At 34.4% G+C, this 19,255-nt stretch overlaps 1 protein-coding gene and 1 pseudogene across 6 annotated transcripts in view; one reads left to right on the plus strand and one right to left on the minus strand.

The window, feature by feature from the left end:
• The window catches only part of FUT8 (fucosyltransferase 8), a 311,319-nt gene that overhangs the window by 167,564 nt on the left and 124,500 nt on the right, over positions 1 to 19,255 (minus strand). The window lies entirely within an intron of this gene.
• On the plus strand, positions 10,461 to 17,928 carry LOC309655941 (eukaryotic translation initiation factor 1A, X-chromosomal pseudogene; annotated as a pseudogene). Its single transcript has one exon. The product of its transcript is annotated as a eukaryotic translation initiation factor 1A, X-chromosomal pseudogene (transcript).

Consider the following 19,255-nt stretch of genomic DNA (forward strand, 5'->3'; position numbering starts at 1 on the left):
TGAAGGGAGTAAGGCAGGGGAGGAAGGAAAGCGAGGGAAGGGAAAAGCATGGAAGGGAAAAAGAGGGAAGGGCAGGAGAGGAAAGAAAAGGAAATTTTCATATAGCCCCTACCAAGATTATAAAATTCAATTTTCATTCATGACTTACAGAGTCATCTATCACACTCTCATAGTATGCTTATCAGTAGGGTCACAGTATATACACATATGAATTTAAAATGCCAGGTATCCTGACTACATGAACACAAAATATTAATTCACTGAAACCAGCCAATATCTTAGAAATTAATCTTCCTAGTTATGAAGTACAAACACATAACCACATTTATGAGGTTTCTATCAGGAGCACCTCACTCACCTTAACTCAAGATAACACACCAGGTTGTGTTTACTGATGCAATTAATTTATACTATTCAAATGGATCCAGAAATCTGGCCTTTGCATCTGTACCTTCCACCTTAAATAAATCAATACCGCTGAAAAGTGGGAACACTAACAAATTCAAATAAAATGTATATCTTACCATTTCATCTGGTTATCAAGTATATACATAATATACACTCGATTGGCAACATGATATAGTAGAAAGAGCAACCAAATCAATCACTGGCTATAAATATATGGGCAGTTTACCAAACTACAAAATGGTCACTTCACTTAATTGTGACGATCACATTAAATAATATAAGTAAAAGTGGTTTAGAAACTGTAACACAATTTATAAACATTGTTACTATTATCTTTCCCTTGCCATCAGAAACTAGGTATACCAGCCTTCTGCCAGTTTTTAGAATACGTCAAGTTCTTAACCTATCATGGGGCCTTCATTCTTGCTGTTCCTTCTACCTGAGCTGAAATCCCTTTGGCTTATTCTTATAATTCAAACCTCTACTTAAATGTCACCTCTTTTCAGGGACAGTCCATGACAACATGTATCAATTATGACACACTAGGACACACATAAGAGAAAATCCAACTCAAAATGGCTTTAAAAATAAGGAAATCAATTTCTCAATTGACAAAAAGTTAGTTAATTCAATTGCTCCATGAAATAGTCAAAAAACTCTTTTCATCTTTCTATTCTACCTGCTTGGCATGACAGCCTCTGTCCTCGTCCTAGCTCTCTTCATGGTAACAAGTTAGTTGCCTCAATTCCAGCCACAAGTAATTATGTGTAAAAGAACAATTGGTAATCTCTTCTAGTCACTCTCATTTTAAAGGAAACTACTGAAAGAAGTTTCCCTCAAATTTGCATATCCTATTAACAAGAGTGAGTCACCTCATCCTTTGCAAAATCAATCACTGGTAAGTGAAATGGGATTACCATTATGGCTTAGACTAATCAGGATTTATCCCTAAGGGTAGGCGCCAAAACAAAATCGGTACCCTGAAAGCAAGAATGAATGACTATAAAACCCTACAAGAATGCTACAATATCTTGTCTTTAAAAAAAAAAAAAAAAAAAAGCACTCACCACCCCCCATTATTCTCTATCACAATACTTATTGGCTTATTTATTTCCTATAATAAAAGATATGTACCAACAGAGCAGGGATTTAGAGCACAGTGCCTAAAACAGAACAAGCCTTGTATTAATATTTGTAGAACAAAAAAGTGAATGCATGAATATTACACAATGTGCATATATTTATTTAATATCTATAGTCAAAATCCTAGGCAAAATAAAAATAAAGTTTTTGAAGAATTAGAACTAAGATTCAAAGTCATTTTCATGTTTATTCATTTATATTTACATGCAGAAAATGTCAAAAGTAGATGCTCAGAAAGAAATATATCCAAATATAATTTCAAATCAAAGACATTCAAGCCAACTCTTGATAACCTGCAGAGTCCTCCAATACTACATTTAACAGTTAATAAGGGCCGACAGATGTATAGCAAAAATTCCAAGTCTCATACAACAAATAATGAATAAAGAGGCACAATCTTTCTAGAGAACTCTTTCTAAATAACAATAGAGATTTAAAAATTCAGATTCAAAGAGATTTAAAAGAGTTTCTACAGAACAACAGAGATTCAAAAGTGTAATAAACATATTATGCTACTGAAAATCTTAGTAGGATATACATTTTTTAAAAACACATTTCAATCCTCATATAAGAGGCATGATGCCCTTTAAAGGCTAATCTTTACTACCGCATGTATAAAGAATAATATACTGATATTATTGGCTAGCATTCGATTCATTAATACATGAACCAGATGGGCGGCATAGAGACAATTTATATATCCTAAAATAAGAGAAGTTTAGATAAATTATAGTGCAATCATTGGTGAGATGTTATAGCTCGGTTTAAAATGTAAAGTATGAAGACAAATACACACAATATAATGTTAGGTGAAAATTCAGGATGCAGAGGGATTTGATGATGTTGATGCATAGCATCATACCTTGGAAAAGGATATGCTGTAAGGTCAGACAGCTCTGGGTGTATATCCTAATAATACCTAAATAGAATTGGGCCAGAAAAGAATCGGCAAGGCATCTTACTTTCTCTGAGCCTGAATTTTCTATCCTTGAAATGACTGTAATAATTCCTATCATATGGGCCTATCATTCTAAGTATAATGATGATAACAGCTACATTTATATAGTGCTTCCTGAATGCAAGGTCCTTTTCTCTTTACTTCACAATTATAATACTATTTAATCTTCTCAACAATCTTATAAGTACTATTATCCCCATTTTACAGTGGAGGAAATTAAGGCACATTGAGATTAAATAAAGTCATAAAGTCAGTAAGTGGCAGAACCAAAATCAATGATACCTATTTTTTTTATTATTGTTATTAAGAACCTGCTCACTTCAAGAATTGCAAGGGAAGCTAGAAAATCTCCTTCACACGTACTTTTTAACCCAAGGATAAGCAACTATATCACTAGGATATGTCGAGTCTAACTCAATCCAGAGATTTAAGGGCCTCAAGCTTTTCCTCCCAAATAGCACACTATTAGGAAAACTAGATAAAACAACTCCAGCTGATCTAATTTTTTTTTACATTTAAAGTATAGTGAAGCAACTTTCAGTTCCAGACCAAGATGGAAAAGATGTACTTCTCCCCATCCCTCCCACTATGAACAGCTAAAAAACCCTGGCCACTTTTTTTTTTTTAACACTTAATGGTTTATTAATGTTTGTTTTATAAAAGCAACCTCAGTTTCCTCACTGGGTTACTTACACATTTCTTTACTCTTGACCACCAATAATTCTCAGGATTCTCAAAAGCTTTTACAATAAACATGTAGTTTTTTGTTCCCCATTTACAGTAAATATTGTTGACTGCAAAATTCTAAAGAAGTAAGTTGTCATTCGTCAAACAATTCGCCTGAGGTAGACAGATTTGGGATATTTCTCCTTAAGAGTTGGCCACTGAACAATGAAGTAAACAGAGAGGTGAAACAAGATGACTGTGTAAGGTGGAAAGCAAAGGCAGACCTGCTAGGGATCTAGGGACTAATGGAACAACAACACGGCAGTAAGTTCTCTGAGTTTTCTTTTTGCTTCATAAATCCAAGAAGGAAGAAAGAGAATAAGAAATAGCAAAAACATGGGTAAATATAATATAGTTAACCTTCTGTTCTTGAGTTTTCTACATTATGTTTGACAGGTGAAGCAAAAAGTATACCACTGTTGTAGTTCTAAATATATGTGGAGGAAATATTTAAGACCATTATATAAGTGACAGAGGGTAATGGAACTTTAGAGGTAAACTTTCTACACTTCACTCAAATTGGTAAAACATCAATACACCAGTAGATTGTAACAAGTTATGTATTTTTAATGCAATACTTAAAGAAACTAGTAAAACATCTACACAGAGATACACTCAATAACATTTAGCAATGTAATCACTGGAGGCTTAATAGAGAGTGAGTTTTAGAGTCAACTAGAACAGTGTTTGCCCATTTCCTCCACTTTCTAGCTGTGTGACTGTGGCCAAATTATTTAACCTCTCTGTAAATTAGGTAATAACATTCATTATGGACCAATTAGAGTTAAAACATAATAACTACAATTATTATAGCTATTATTATTATATTTTGGTTGAGTTAGGCTATTAACTCTGTCTCTTTAATTTATTTACTTCTGCTAGTTTAAATGACTATTTAAAGTAGTCTTGAACTGAGATATATATGGAAAGTGCTAGTCATGGTGACTAGCATGTAGTATGGGCTTGATAAATAAAAGCTATGATTAATTATCAGTAAATAAAGGAGTTATGGTTAGCCTTTCCTTAATTCCATTGACTTTGCACCATAAAATTATAACGCCTCCTTGACATCAGTCTTGGCAGTGATTTTTTTAATTTGACATCAAAAGCAGAAAAGGCAACAGAAGCAAAAATAAACAAGTGGGACTACATCAAACTAAAAAGCTTCTGCATAGAAAAGGAAACCATCAACACAATGAAAAGGCAACCTATAAAATATTTGGAAGGCATATATCTGATAAGGGATTAGTATCCAAAATATATTGAGAACTCATACAACTCAACAGAAAAAATAAACAATCCATTTTAAAAATGGACAGAGGATCTAAATAGACATCTCTCCAAAGACAACATACAAATGGCCAACAGGTACATGAAGAGGTGCTCAACACCACAAATCATCAGCAAAATGCAAATCAAAACCACAATGAGATATCACCTCACACATATTTTTATCAAAAAGACAAGAAATAACAAGTGCTCGTGAGGATGTGGAGAAAAGGTAACCCTTGTGTATCGTTAGCAGGAGTGCAAATTGGTGCAGCCACTATGGAAAATAGTATGGCAGTTCCTCAAAAAATTAAAAACAGAACTACCATATGATCAGCAATGCCACTTCTGGGTATTTATCCAAAGGAACAAAATCAGTATTTCAAAAAGATATCTGCAGCTCCATGTTCACTAGAACATTATATTGTTCGCTAGAACAACAGCCAAGATATGGAAACAATTTAAGTGTCTATCAAGGGAGAATGGATAAAGAAAATGGGATATAATATATATAATGGAATAGTATGCAACCTAAAAAAAGAAGAAAATCCTTCCACTTGCAACAATATGGATGAACGTTGACAGCATTATGGTGAGTAAAATAAAACAGAAAGAAAAAGACAAATACTGTATTATCTCACTTATATGTGGAATCTAAAAAAAACCCAAACTCATAGATACAGAGAACAGATTAGTGGTTGCTAGAGGCTGGGAGTGTGGGAGGTAAGTAAACTGAGTGAAAGTGGTTAAAAATACAAACTTCCAGTTATGAGATAAAAAGTCCAAGGGAAAAAAAAATATCTCATAACAATAAAATATTCCTGTATTTTTAAAAAAGTGAAGACAAAGTATTCTATTGTTTTATATCTGGGTAGTGCCATATAATTTATGATTTCAATTTATTCCTCAAAAAAACTGTAATTATGATTTGCCACCCCTTTACAGATGAGGAACTGTAGCTCACACTAATTAAGCAATTTGCTCAAAGCATTTACAAAGCTAGTATAAGCTAAGGTCAGAGTAGAGGTCTTTTGTCTATAAATGAAATGCCCTTTCATGACACTATGTTGCCAATCAATCACAAAAACATATTCAAGGTCACATAATTAGTAACTAGAAGACACAGGATTCAAAACCAAGTAAGTTAAGCCCTCGTGCCTAAGACTTTATTATGCGGTTGATACAAATGATTAAAATATAGATAAACAGATGGATGTTCAAGTTCATTACTAAGTAAAGATACATTAAAACACATCAAATTAGACACATTAGATACACCAAATTAGCAAAGATTTATATTAAAGACTGAAAAATGAATAATATTATAATGGAATATTATACTGCCATCACCAAAAGGAATTTATTCTTGAAGAAGATATTCTATCACATAGAATGGATAGCTAGAGATTTAAGAGTATGCGGTGTTTCCACACCACTCAAGTTATATGTACTGTCCAGGAAAATCTATAAAATAAAGAAGAAAAGGAAATAAGGTGATAAAAAATGATGAGTAAAGTATGTACAGTACTTAATTGTTACTAGCCTTTAAATAAACAAAATTTAAATGATAAGAGATACAGGGAAAGGAATGAATAGATCCACAAGGAAAAACAAAGATAAAAACTATATAGGAACCACATTTGATAAACTACAATGAAGTATATGACCTCCTGAAGTCTTTCTAGGCCTATAATTCCACACTACCCAAATAAAACCAAATCATAAATTAGGCAACATGATTAAAGAGGCTGTAACATTCTCAGCTCAGGCATCTAAACCTTTGTCTATCCAAAGCTACTGAATTAAATATGTCAAGTCAATTATTCTGGTGTCACACAAACCATTTAAAAGTGAGGGCCCAGGTATCAATACATAATCAATTTTTTAGAATAAGCTTTATGTAAAAGAGTGAAATAATCTCAACCATTTGCTGTATAGGCTTCAAAATAATCTTTTCTCAACCTCTTCTACAGAAAATAGCTAATCCAATGTTTTCTAAATTTTTTTCCATATTTTCCAATCCAAAATTTTTAGAGGAGACACCTGAAGTATCATTAATAAGAATATATTTACCAGAAAAAAACTACAAAGTTATGAGTACTTCATTTAACAATGGCATAACAACCTAACAATAGCAATCTATGAAAAATTGTTAATATTCTAATGACAAAAATGATTTATGCTCCACCATCAATTTTGCCAGCTCCTCTAACCACCCCCAATATCCAACAAAATGTAATTTAATAACTAATTGTACAAACGTTACTGTATTAAATATTTTTCCCATAAAATAGTTTCATATTTCCCATTAATCTAATAAAATTTCACCAGTATAATCAAAGTAGATCCACAATCTTCTCAATCCCTGAGTCATTTATGCTACTCCCCTTCAATTCTCGTTTATCTTAAGTTCCCCCCCCACACCCCACTCTGTACACCAGCCATTAAATCTCAGTGGTGCTTTATTATTTATACTCCTTCCCCTCAGGAATATATTCTACACATTACAGAATACCCAAACACAGCAGTAACTTGGCTTAAACAAGATTGAGGTTTATTTTTTCCTTTTGTAAAAGTTGTCTAGAGATAGGTGATGTAGGAGACGGTGGTTGCAAGTATCCTCAGGGACCAAAGCTTCTAACTTTTCCACCATTCTAGGTACCTGGTTTCCATCATCAAGATCACCTCATGGCCCAAAATGTTCACCGAAGTTCCAGTTACCATGTCTTCAATACAGGTCAAAAAGAAGAAGAGAAACTGAACAGCAAAATGGGGTCTCTTACAGCTGAATCAGTGCAAGCATACACGTAATGCTTCTACTTTTATTTCTTTTGCCAGAACTTAGTCACATAGCTGGGAAATATAGCCTTTTCTTCCAGGCATCAATGTGCCTAAGCTAAAAAAATATCAGGGTTCTATTACTACAGAAGGGGAAAACAGATTTTAGAGTTGGGTAGAATCGTAGGAGCCTGCATCATGACTCGCTATCCATTTTTCAAAACTTCTAAATAACCCTTCATATTGAGAAGAGTTTTATATCGTATCTTTAATATGGCTGATGTAAAAGATTTTCCCAATAAATGCTTTTACTTCCTTGGCCAGCTGTGGAGTGTGGCCAATCCCAAACTGTATTACAATAGGTAAACCAAGATTGCAATTCTGAAATCTTATTGGATAGAATTTTTCATCTACCACATCTTGTGCACCAGCTAGGATAGAAAAGTTGATTTGTTCTGTATAAGTGACCTATCAGAATGCTGGAACACACTGTGTTGTCCTGACCAATTAGCAACGGAGCTCCAGTATGGTCTCTTCAGTTACAAATCCTGGATCTATGCTTACTTCACAGGCACATCTGCTGCATCATCATAATATTAATCCCCTTATAGGACCATCATTTACTGAACATTTATTAAGTCTCTGTGCAAAGTGTTTTATTTATTTATTCATTCAGGCCTCATAACATCTTTCTTATGTTATTTCTGTCCTCGTTTTATAGAAGATAATACTAGCAAACATGTATGAGTGCTCACTACATGCCAGGTAGGTATAAAACACTCCCAAGTGTTTTATAGATAGGTACTATAATTATCTCTAATTTGCAGATGAGAAAGAGGAAGCAGAAAAGTTAGTAACCTGCCCAAAGTCACACAGCTTATAACTAGCACAACCAGGATTCAAATCCTCACAAACTGGCTCCAGTGTTCACTCATTTAATTAGTAAACTATACTAATATCAAATATACCAGCAGAGCTTAAGTAATTCACCTAAGGTCACAAAGCCAGAAGGAGCCAAGATTCATAGCCAGATCTATTTCATTATGGAGTCCTGTTCTCAACTTCAAATGAATCAAAGCAATATGGCTTGGCTGACCAAAACCATTATTATTGAGGGATTATTAGTCTTTAGTAGCAAAGTAACAAGGGAACATGGAACCAAAATAACAAACCTAACCCATGAATTTCAATGGTAAACAATTTAGAAGGATGAAATGCAGTGCATCCATGTCACCTAGGTAACACTATGGGTAGACCCATCTCTTTCAGCAATAACAGACCAAAACAAAAAGCAGGTTTGGCAAATGGACCTAGTGACTGTCATCTATCAGTTTAAACTTTCTCACAAGTGAATAGTCATTAGTATCTAAAAGATTTTGAAAAATTAGGTATCTGCATTTTGTATCTGCTATCAAAACAATTAAAGAGTAAAAAATCTTTTGCTATACCAAACCTAATAGCTGTATGTAGAAGCAGTAATTTTTACAGGTATCATTAAACAGTTTTTAAGAAATAATAAAAGTAACAAAAATTCAGACATTTTGGTACCATCTGTTAGAGTTACTGCATTTATAGTTCTCTCATCTATAATTATAACCCTGACCCTTATCCCTTGAGAGATATGTAAATCATGGTTATAAATTCCTTCAGAATTTTTTCTTAAGATTTACTTATATGCAATTCTGATGCTAGAGACAAAAATGCCTTCTTTAAGCCTAAGCACACAACATTCAAATCACAATGCTACTACTGACTCATTTTCAAACATTCCCCTAAGAATTTCAAGTCTCTTGACTAAGAACACCATAGAAAAAAAATGACTACCAGATAGGGCACCTTGTACCTAGTATAGTAACTGAAACACTAATGATGAAGAATGAACCTCATGTTGCAAACCGAATCAACCATAAGCATGAGAGTCTTTAACTCTTTCATGAGCACCTCAGATCCTTCAAAAAAAACAAAAACAAAAACACTTTAGGCTCACTGTATTGTTCTTCACCAAATAAATCCTTTTTTTTAATTCCAAACTTAATGAGACATTCTCAACTTCACACCAGTTTATGTCTACATTCTACTTCCAATTACCAATGCTTTTAAACTAATTGGAAGAATTTTAACGAAATAATGAGCAGTACTAAACTTATACTATTTCACTGTATCTCAATAGATGGAATATAAAACAGATTTTTTTTTATTAGTAAAAAGTTTCTATACTAAGTAAGAGTTATGTTAACGTTTCTGTTTTTGTTTTTTTAGCTATATTGAATCATGTTTAATAGAAAAATAGTACCATAAAACAACCAGTGCTCTTCAGTGAGGCATAAAAGTACCCAAGAGAATCAGCTTATTATAAATCATTAAGGTTACACCAACTTTAATTTAATGCATCAGTTAACTAGTAACTAGTATTAGATGAAAAGCAGCCAAAGCAGGTTTTATTTACAGGATGGGCAGGATGTATCACTTGCTAAGAATATCATTCTTCAATTTAAAAGTGTTAAGAGATCTCTACTTTCACCCATCAGGGAGTAATATAATCCAGAATTAATTTCAATATGCAAGCAACTAGAAAACTGGACAAACTACATATATGACATTGGACAACAGGTAGCTCAAAAGTGATTCCAAAAAAAAGGGAAACAAAAAAGGTGAGCCCTATAATTACCTAGCATGTCTTTCTGAAAGCACTTTTGGGACTGCAGGATGCTGGAGCAGAAACCCAAATAGAAGTCAGTACATTGCTGAGTCGAAAAGACAGGTGAGGATAAGCCACTTAGATAGACTCATCCACCAGAAGACAGACAACAGAAGCAAGAAGAACTACAATCCTGCAGCCTGCGGAACATAAACCACATTCACAGGACGACAGACAAAATGAAAAGGAAGAGGACTATGAACGAACGAGATAAGACCCCAGAAAAACAACTAAATGAAGTGGAGATAGGCAACTTCCAGAAAAAGAATTCAGAATAATGATAGTGAAGATGATCCAGGACCTCGGAAAAAGAATGGAGGCAAAGATCGAGAGGATGCAAGAAATGTTTAACAAAGACCTAGAAGAATTAAAGAACAAACAAACAGAGATGAACAATACAACAACTGAAATGAAAACTACACTAGAATGAACCAAGAGCAGAATAACTGAAGCAGAAGAACAGATGAGTGACCTGAAGACAGAATGGTGGAATTCACTGCTGCAGAACAGAATAAAGAAAAAAGAATGAAATGAAGACAGCCTGAGAGACCTCTGGGACAACGTTAAATACACCAACATTCGCATTATAGGGGTCCCAAAAGGAAAAGAGAGAGGGTAAGGACCCAAGAAAATATTTGAAGAGATTATGGTTGAAAACTTCCCTAACATGGGAAAGGAAATAGCCACCCAAGTCCAGGAAGCGCAGAGAGTCCCAGGCAGGATAACCCCAAGGAGAAACATGCCGAGACACATAGTAATCAAACGGACAAAAATTAAAGACAAAGAAAAATTATTAAAAGCAACAAGGGAAACACGACAAATAACATATAAGGGAACTCCCATAAGGTTAACAGCTGATTTCTCAGCAGAAATGCTACAAGCCAGAAGGAAGTAGCTCAATATATTTAAATTGATGAAAGGGAAGAACCTACAACCAAGATTACTCTACCCGGCAAGGATCTCATTCAGATTCAATGGAGAAATCAACAGCTTTACAGACAAGAAAAAGCTAAGAGAATTCAGCACCACCAAACCAGCTCTACAACAAATGCTAAAGGAAATTCTCTAAACGGGAAACACAAGAGAAGGAAAGGACCTACAAAAACAAACCCAAAACAATTAAGAAAATGGTCATAGGAACATACATATCGACAATTACCTTTAACGTGAATGGATTAAACACTCCAATCAAAAGACACAGGCTTGCTGAATGGATACAAAAACAAGACTCATATATATGCTGGCTACAAGAGACCCACTTCAGACATAGGGACATGTACAGACTGAAAGTGAGGGGATGGAAAAAGATATTCCATGCAAATGGAAATCAAAACAAAGCTGGAGTAGCAAAACTCGTATCAGATAAAATAGACTTTAAAATAATGTTACAAGAGACAAGGAAGCACACTACCTAATGATCAAGGGATCAATCCAAGAGGAATATATAACAATTATAAATATATATGCACCCAACACAGGAGCACCTCAATACATAAGGCAAACGGTAACAGCCGTAAAAAAGGAAATCGACAGTAACACAATAATAGTGAGGGACTTTAACACCTCACTTACACCAATGAACAGATCATCCAGACAGAAAATTAATAAGGAAACACAAGCTTTAAATGACACAATAGACCAGATATATTTCATTGATATTTACAGGACATTCCATCTGAAAACAGCAGATTGCACTTTCTTCTCAAGTGCTCATGGAACATTCTCCAGGATAGATCACATCTTGAGTCACAAATCAAGCCTCGGTAAATTTAAGAAAATTGAAATCATATCAAGCATCTTTTCCAACCACAAAACTATGAGAATAGGAATAAATTACAGGGAAAAAAACGTAAAAAACACAAACACATGGAGGCCAAACAGTGCGCTATTAAATAACCAAGAAATCACTGAAGAAATCAAAGAGGAAATCAAAAAGTACGTAGAGACAAATGACAACGAAAACATGACGATCCAAAACCTGTGCAATGCAGCAAAAGCAGTTCTAAGAGGGAAGTTTATAGCAATACAAGCCTACCTCAAGAAAGAAGAAAAATCTCAAATAAACAATCTAACCTTACACCTAAAGGAACTACAGAAAGAAGAACAAAGAAAACCCAAAGTTAGTAGAAGCAAAGAAATCATAAAGATCAGAGCAGAAATAAATGAAACAGAAAGAAAGAAAACAATAGCAAATATCAATAAAACTAAAAGCTGGTTCTTTAAGAAGATAAACAAAATTGATAAACCTTTAGCCAGACTCATCACGAAAAAGAGGGACAGGACTCAAATCAATAAAATTAGAAATGAAAAAGGAGAAGTTACAATGGACACCACAGAAATACAAAGCATCCTAAGAGACTACTACAAGCAACTCTAGGCCAATAAAATGGACAACCTGGAAGAAATGGACAAATTCTTAGAGGTATAACCTCCTAAGACTGAACCAGGAAGAAATAGAAAACATGAACAGATCAATCACAAGTAACGAAATTGAAACTGTGATTAAAAATCTTCCAACAAACAAAAGTCCAGAACCAGATGGCTTCAGAAGTGAATTCTATCTAACATTTAGAGAAGAGCTAACACCCATCCTTCTCAAACTCTTCCAAAAAATTGCAGGGAAGGAACACTCCCAAACTCATTCTATGAGGCCACCATCACCCTGATACCAAAACCAGACAAAGATACTACAAAAAAGAAAATTATAGACTAATATCACTGATGAATATAGATGCAAAAAGCCTCAACAAAATACTAGCAAATACAATCCAATAACACTTTAAAAGGATCATACAGCATGATCAAATGGGATTTATCCCAGGGATGAAAGGATTCCCCAATCTACACAAAACAATCAATGTGATACACCATATTAACAAAATGAAGAATAAAAACCATATGATCATCTCAATAGATGCAGAAAAAGCTTTTCACAAAATCAACACCCGTTTATGATAAAAATCTCCAGAAAGTGGGCATAGAGGGAACCTACCTCAACATCATAAAGGCCATATACGACAAACCCACAGCAAACACCATTCTCAATGGTGAAACACTGAAAGCATTTCCTCTAAGATCAGGAACAAGACAAGGGTGTCCACTCTCACCACTATTATTTAACATAGTTTTGGAAGTCCTAACCACAGCAATCAGAGAAGAAAAAGAAATAAAAGGAATACAAATTGGAAAAGAAGGAGAAAACTATCACTGTTTGCAGATGACATGATACTATACATAGATAATCCTAAAGATGCCACCAGAAAACAACTAGAGCTCATCAATGAATTTGGTAAAGTTACAGGATACAAAATTAATGCACAGAAATCTCTTGCATTCCTATACACTAAGAACAAAAGATCAGAAAGAGAAATTAAGGAAACAATCCCATTCACCACTGCAACAAAAACAATAAAATACCTAGGAATAAACCTACCTAGGGAGACAAAAGACCTGTACTCAGAAAACTATAAGACACTGATGAAAGAAATCAAAGATGACACAAACAGATGGAGAGATATACCATGTTCCTGGATTGGAAGAATCAATATTGTGAAAATGACTATACTACCCAAGGCAATCTACAGATTCAGTGCAATCCCTATCAGATTACCAGTGGCATTTTTTACAGAATGAGAACAAAAAAATCTTAAAATTTGTATGGAGACACAAATGACCCCAAATAGCCAAAGCAATCTTGAGGAAAAAAAAAAAACAGAGCTAGAGGAATCAGACTCCCTGACTTCAGACTATCTTACAAAGCTACAGTAATCAATACAATATGGTACTGGCACAAAAACAGAAATATAGATCAATGGACAGGATAGAAAGCCCAGCGATAAACCCACGCACATATGGTCAACTAATCTATGACAAAGGAGGCAAGGATATACAATGGAGAAAAGACAGTCTCTTCAGTAAGTGGTCCTGGGGAAACTGGACAGCTACATGTAAAGGAATGAAATTAGAACACTTCCTAACACCATACACAAAAGTAAATCAAAATGGATTAAACACCTAAATGTAAGGCCAGACACTATAAAACTCTTCGAGAAAAACATAGGAAGAACACTCTTTGACATAAATCACCACAAGATTCTTTTTGACCCACTTCCTAGAGTAATGGAAATAAAAACAAAAATAAACAAATGGGACCTAATGAAACTTAAAAGCTTTTGCACAGCAAAGGAAACTATACACAAGATGAAAAGACATCCCTCAGAATGGGAGAAAATATTTGCAAACAAATCAATGGACTAAGGACTAGTCTCCAAAACATACAAACACAGCTTATAAAGCTCAATATTAAAAAGACAAACAACCCAATCAAAAAATGGGCAGAAGACCTAAATAGACATTTCTCCAGATAAGACATACGGATGGCCAAGAGACATATGAAATACTGCTCAACATCACTAATTATTAGAGAAATGCAAACCAAAACTACAATGAGGTATCACCTCACACCAGTTAGAATGGGCATCATCAGAAAATCTACAAACAATAAATGCTGGAAAGGGTGTGGAGAAAAGGGAACCCTCTTGCACTGTTGGTGGGAATGTAAATTGATACAGCCACTATGAAGAACAGTACAGACGTTCCTTAAAAAATTAAAAATAGAATTACCATATGACCCCACAATCCCACTACTGGGCATATACCCTGAGAAAACCGTAATTCAAAAAGACACATACACCCCAATATTCACTGCAGCACTATTTACAATAGCCAGGTCATGGAATCAACCTAAATGCCTACCGACAGACGAATGGATGAAGAAGATGTGGTACATACATACAATGGAATATTACTCAGCCATAAAAAGGAACGAATTTCAGTCATTTGTAGAGACGTGGACGGATCTAGAGACTGTCATACAGAGTGAGGTAAGTCAGAAAGAGAAAAACAAATATCGTATATTAACGCATATATGTGGAATCTAGAAAAATGGTACAGACGAACCGGTCTGCAAGGCAGAAATAGAGACACAGATGTAGAGAACAAACATATGGACCCCAATGGGGGAAAGCAGGAGGGGTTGGTGGTGGTGGTTGTGAGATGAATTGGGAGATTGGGACTGACATATAGACACTAATATGTATAAAATAAATAACTAATAAGAACCTGCTGTATAAAAAATTCAAAAAAAAATTTGCAGTCCTCATCTTAATTACCTGAAATATTTGAACTGATTTATATCTTCCTCCTTCATATCTCCCCTCTTTTCTTTTAATTGGCATCTATGGCCCACTCTCTCCCAGTGTTCCTCCACCTGATTCCCCACCTTTGCTTATCTCCCCTCAACTCCCTGATCTCTGAACTCTGGAGTGTGTTCTATGTAGACTCATCTCTAAGTTGAATTCACTCTCACAGCTTTCAGTACCATCATATACTGATGCATCATATATTTATGATGCCAGTCTCAGCCATAAATTCCAAATAAAAAGAAAAAAAAGAAAAGACAGGTGAGGTCAGAGCACAGAAAGGCCAAAGTAGCAATTATTTGGCGGGGGGCGGGGCGGAGGGAGGGAAATCCTGAAGTCAGAGAGCAATGCAAAGACCAATTTTTTTAAGGGGGGCGGGGGGTAATTTCCACTTAAATTTTACCTGAATACCAATTTGCATATGCAAGTTAAGGTTGAGCAAAAACAACTTCTGGGAAAGAATAACTGCCAGGTAATAAAAGGTGAATAATTCCCAGCTTACACAGGGCCAGGAATCATCCAAGTTCTCACAAACAAGATAAAAAGTCCTCATTGAATACTTGAGACATTCAGTAAAGACACAAGCACAGAGGTCCACCTTAGTAATAAGGCTAAGAAAGCATAAGAGTGAAGGTTACTCTATACCTGCCCCAGAAAACCTTAAGAATATTAACATACACAGAAAGGGAAGAGGCAAGAAAAGAATTTTGATGCTGCTAAGTATGTCTTAGAAAAGCTCAGTCTCAAAACTGTCCCACACACGTGGTTCCATATTACCACGTGCTACTTTGTTCCGTGTGCCACTCAAAGGAGCAGCTGCCACTGCCACCACAGGAAAGGAATTTGGGATGCTGGGAAGCATTGCCATACCCAAGAATAAAGGTAAAGAAGGTAAAAACAGGTGCAAGGGTAAGAAAGAAAATGAATCCAAAAAAGGTTGCTGTGTAAAGCGTATGAATAAGGGTATGCTCAGGTAATCAGATTGTTGGGAAATGAATGAGTAGAAGCAATGTGCTTTGATGTGTAAAGAGGCTATGCCATATCAAAAGAAAAATGAGGAAAATGGTTTAAATAAATACCTCAGATATTTTATTGGTTGGTCTGCCTGACTATCAGGATAACAAAGCTGATGTAATTTCAAAACACAATGCAGATAAAGCTATAAGTCTGAAGGCATATGGCAAGCTTCCAAAACATGCTAAAATCAATGAAAAAGATATATTTGGTGCTGGAGATGATGACACAATCCAGTTTGCTGATACTGGAGATGATGATAAAGACCATGATGATATATAAGTTGAACTCACTATTTTACATTCCAAGTTTCCAAGGTGATATGGCTTCCTTTTCCTTCAGAAAGTTAATGAGACTTCTGTGTAGCTTTGCAATTTTATCTTGGCATTCCTTTCCTAAATGAATACATGAACTCCTGATGTTCAAATACTCTTAGTAGCAATTCTTTGGTCTTCCTGATTGTTCCCTCATTAGTTAGATAAAACTCTGACACATGTTAACAAATAACTTTAAAAAGTGAGCTTTTATAGAACCCAAGTATGTCTGATTCCAAAGTCCTGTTTTCTTAAATGTAACTTCCTTAAAAAAAAAAAAAAAAAAAAAAAGTCTACATGAGTGGTATATTAGAAGATTAATGAGAAAATCCCAATATGCAAGGGAAAATGTTTAAGAGAATACTGCAATTGAAATAACAGCATCTGTCTTACAGATAAGAAAACCAGGGCAATTAAAAGGAAATAAAGGGGGAGGGTCACACAGCGAGCAAGTGTCAAACAGGAATTTCAACCCAGTTATTTGAGTCCAGATTCTACTGCAAGGAGGTCTTCCACAGCAAGTATCTTCCCATGTCTAGACCATTCATCTAAACAAAGGATCCCCTATCAATAGCTAGAATAAGAGAGAAAAATCATTGCCATCACAGAATGCTACCATAATGAACAGTGATCTTTAGAAGAATCATTCTTCCTCAAGAGCTCTCCTTTTCCACCTAAGAAGACCTTTGAAGCTCTAAATATCTTAGCAGTATGAACTTAATTTTAAAAAAATAAGGATTCCTCCAAAATTTCCCCTCATCATTCATGAATTCAACCATAGTTATTCACTGGCCCACTGCCTACTATGTGTTTGGCACTATACTGAGTACCAAGGATACAATGATGAGCAAGACAGAGACGGCCTTTCCCCACTGTTTTAGTGGACCTTAGAATCTACTGGGAAAGAAAAAATTACACAATTAATTTCTTAGGTTTCTAAATATGCTGAGCCTGTACCCAACACAGGGCTTTTGAACTTGTTGTCTGAAACACACTTGCCCAAATATCCACCATAGTTCTTCCCTCATCAAATTCAGTGTCACCCTCTCAGTGAAACCTTCCCTAACCATTCTATATAAAAATGGTACACTCCCCACTGACATTCCCTATTACCTTACTTGATGTAGTCACCTTTCTCTAGAACATTTATCACCATCTGACATACATATTTGTTTAGTTTCTTTCTCTCCACAAGTGTATAAGCTCCATGAGATCAATAATTTCTATTTTGTTGACTGGTATCACTCAGAATCTAGAACAGTGCCTATAATATAGCAGACACTTAATAAATATTGCTGAATAATAAATAAATGAGTACAATAAAGGAAAGTACGAGTATTATGAGAAGCCATCCATTTCATTTAGACTAACATACACAATGTTTTTATCCAAATACATGTCTTTTGTAACAAAATACCAATTATAAATTCTATCTATAAATACCAATTATAAATTCTATCTATCATTCATGTATATGGTATTAATTTAGGCATTGTTTCAGTTTTTCTATAATTCCTTTTTTATAAATTACTTTTAAACATTTTAAAGTATTTACAATAGAATGACTTACTGCTAAAAAGATTAATATTTTTATACCAGAAGGGAGTCAACATCTAACAAAATGATTTATTCTCCATTCTATAAACTAGCTCACCTTAAAAAATGAAGACAAGATGAAATGTACCATTCTACCTGGATTTGATATTATCACATTCACTAAACTGGAATAGGCATCTTACTTTTCAGAAATAAAAAGTAAAAAAAAAAAAAAAAAAGAGAGAGAGAGAAAGAGAGAAACGATCTAAAAAATCACCTTCTAAAGTTTATAGTTTGATGTCTTTGCTTTGTATGCTCAGTGTGTGAAGATTTTATACAATTATGGCACATAGCTAAATAGCTAGGGGAAAAAATTGTTTCAAATTTAGCATATCACAGTCCAAGGGACTTTGTGGCCTGACAAAAACTCTTATTTTGAAGGAATAATACTTTCATTTATACCTAAATAATGTTAACCCAAATGTTAACCTTTAAAGGTTAACATGATCATTTAAACAATTATTTAACAATATCATTTAAAAAAGATAAACAGACCCTGAGACAAGTTTTCACATTCAATCACATATCATTTGGAACTCCAATAACTAGAGTCAACATGATCCTCCAAAGGATTAAAAAAAAGTAAAGTTGCTACAGTATTTCTAATAAAATGAGTTTGTTACAAACACTCTATGTGCAGAATGGAACATTTTTCACGAGTCCATTAATTTCTCCTGATACAAACACAAGTTATTGCAAGAAATTAAGAAAACAGTCATGAAGTAACAATATGGTCTGCACGATTATACTTTGAAAACCTAAGAATATTGACCAGATGTAATCAGGACTCCCCAAATCCATATGTTCTCTCCCCTAATTAAGAAACTTAGAAGTCATACTAAGCAAAGGAAAGGGCAAAAACAAATCTTCAGATATAAAATGCAGTTCAATATAATATCTATTAATAACTACATCCAAACTAAGTTTTCATATACATAAAAAACCTAAGAATTTTCTCAGTTCTCCACCATCTAATTATGTAGACATTCCTCAAAGTATCTACAAAACAAAATTAAAATTACTACTAAATATTTTTCAACCATTACATACATTAAAGAAACATTATTGTTCATTTTAAAACTATACCTTCTGAGTGTTAACAGTAAATGTTAAATGTAATCATTTCCTTCTGGTTAATTATATTCTTCCA

The sequence above is a fragment of the Balaenoptera physalus genome, assembly GCF_965194825.1.
Source record: "Balaenoptera physalus genome assembly, chromosome: 2".
Taxonomy (NCBI): domain Eukaryota; kingdom Metazoa; phylum Chordata; class Mammalia; order Artiodactyla; family Balaenopteridae; genus Balaenoptera; species Balaenoptera physalus.